This window comes from Vigna radiata, chromosome 1 (assembly GCF_000741045.1).
Source record: "Vigna radiata var. radiata cultivar VC1973A chromosome 1, Vradiata_ver6, whole genome shotgun sequence".
Taxonomy (NCBI): Eukaryota; Viridiplantae; Streptophyta; class Magnoliopsida; order Fabales; family Fabaceae; genus Vigna; species Vigna radiata.
In genome coordinates, this window is record NC_028351.1 from 6,802,728 (window position 1) to 6,805,429 (window position 2,702).

Below are 2,702 nucleotides of genomic sequence, written 5' to 3' on the forward strand. Positions count from 1 at the left end.
TATATATATATATATATATATATATATATATTATGAATTTTATTTTATTGAATAAAAATTTAAATTTTATAATAATTTTTTTATTGTATACATTAATATGTATATTACTTATTATTGTTATTTTTTAGTTTTAACTATTATTCAAGATATTTGAACTTAAAATAATTTATTAGAGTAAATTTTGATAATTATTTCGTAAAGAATAAAATGTGTTATTTTTCGTATATATTAAATAGAAAAATGTTTATAATTTGTATTATATAATATATATTTATTAATATTAATATTAATTTTTTAATTTATATTTTATGTTCTATATTTAGAATATATTTAGTGTGTAGAATTTTTGGTTAACTAAATCAAAATCATCTAATATTAATTAGAAAATACATATATTTTTTTAACTTAAAAAGATTAAATATATTTTTAATTTTTTAATCTTGAAATTGAATTTTGTTTTTATACTAAACATTTTTTTTTCTCAAACTTTATTAATGAATTTAATCTCTGTAATCACATTAAATATTTGAAATTAGTTGACGTAAAAGATACCATGTTATGATGTTGTTTAAGATTATCTTATCACAAAGATTAAGCATTCATTAACAAAGTTTAGAGATGAAAATAATTCAAAATTTGAAACAACAGCAAAATATAATTTCATATTTAATAACAAATCATATATTTAATTTAAAATAATAATAAAATGTATGGTATAAAAAACTATATTGATTAGGCTTGTTGGTTTTTAAAAGACGACTTTAAAAAACTATTTTCATTGCAAGAAAAAACACGGTTTTTCATAAAAAAAAAATGGATTTGTAAGATTCAAAATCTTTTATATAATATATTGTTTTCGCATACAAAAATTCGTATATAAAATATTATAGATAATATTATAGATAATATTATATATCAAATTCAATCACATATCTTCCACTCAACTTTCATAAGAAAAATATTTTTTTAACAGATAAATAATATCGAGGAGTTGTGCTAGCAATCTGTCACCGATCACTTACAACCACTAAAAATACAAATTCCTTACCTTTTTTTGTTTATTATTATTTTCTTTCATATCCTTATCTTATCATCGAACTTTNGAAGGGAGAACTGCACCAGGTCCCAAACCCTTGCCAATTATTGGTAACCTTCATATGCTAGGAAAACTCCCACATCGAACCCTTCAATCTCTTGCTAAAACATATGGTCCCATAATGTCCTTAAAGCTAGGGCAGATCCCAGTCATAGTGGTTTCTTCTCCACAAATTGCAGAACTGTTCCTGAAAACCCATGACATTGTTTTTGCCAGCAGACCCAAAATCCAAGCCACAGAATATCTTTCTTATGGCAGCAAAGGCTTGGCCTTTTCTGAGTACAGTGCATATTGGCGCAACGTCAGGAAAGTGTGCACTGCGCAGCTTCTGAGTGCCTCAAAGGTTGAGATGTTTGCTCCTCTGAGGAGANAAGAGTTGAGAGTGTTGGTGAAGTCGCTGAAAAATTCTGCAGCATCTGGTGAGGTTGTGGATCTGAGTCAGTTGCTGAGGGAGCTTTTGGAGAACATCGTTTTCAAAATGGTGTTGGGACGTGCCAAAGATGATAGATTTGACTTAAAATTGCTGGTTCACGAAGCCTTCAACTTGACTGGAGCTTTCAATCTTGCAGATTACATACCCTGGTTAGGAGTATTTGATCNTCAGGTACCAAATTCAATCACATCTCTTGCACTCAATTTTCATATGAAAAATAATTTAGATAATATCTGCTAGCAATCCTTCACCGATCACTTACAACCACTAAAAATACAAATTCCTTACCTTTTTTTGTTTATTATTATTTTCTTTCATATCCTTATCTTATCATCGAACTTTTACAGAAAAAAGTTCAACCTTATATTTCTTTTAACATATTTTGTCTTTGTCCCACCAATCAACTATTCAACATTTATACATTTATACTTTTATAAAATAAAATATATTTATTATTCTAAAATAAGTTTATATTAAACATTATTCTTAAAAATTTATTAAAAAAATTAAAATATAAAAAGAGAAAAAAAGAAAAATATGATAAATTACACAAAATTCATTGATAAAATTATATTACACACAAAAAACTTCCATTATATAAAAATTATGTCAAAACATTAATAAAGATAATAGAAAATTCATCATTGCCTTCTTGGAAATCAATTCATAATTTTTACTTCATATAGCCCTTTAAATCTAATTAGAGCTTTTTAAAAATGGTTGTTTTTGAAGAATTTAGGATTAACTTTTTCTAGCTTATTTTTATTGTAAATTTTACAAATTATTAACAATTAAAATGACATTCTCCAAAAAAATATACTAACTAAAAAAATCAGACTCCATTACTAAAAGCTATGAAATTAGACTCCAATACTAAAAACATATAGATTTTTAAGGAAAAAAAGTATATTCACAACACAACAAATAGCACCATAATAAACTGAATCACATGTTCTACTATAAACTCCACCACAAATTCAATCACATGTTCTACTACAAACTCCACCACATTTAAATATTATTAGAATATATATTATTACANTATATTAATTGGTGTAGAGAGAATTTTCTTTTGTGCATTTTAATACAAACTTTAAACCGTTTTCATTTATTACATTTATCATTTATGTTTATTAAGAGAAGCATTAAGCATGTGTTTTAATTCTTATAGAA

The 2,702-nt window shown here is 24.8% G+C and overlaps 1 pseudogene; it reads left to right on the plus strand.

Moving 5' to 3' along the window:
- Positions 1 to 2,702, plus strand: part of LOC106756381 — a 26,198-nt pseudogene that overhangs the window by 8,248 nt on the left and 15,248 nt on the right.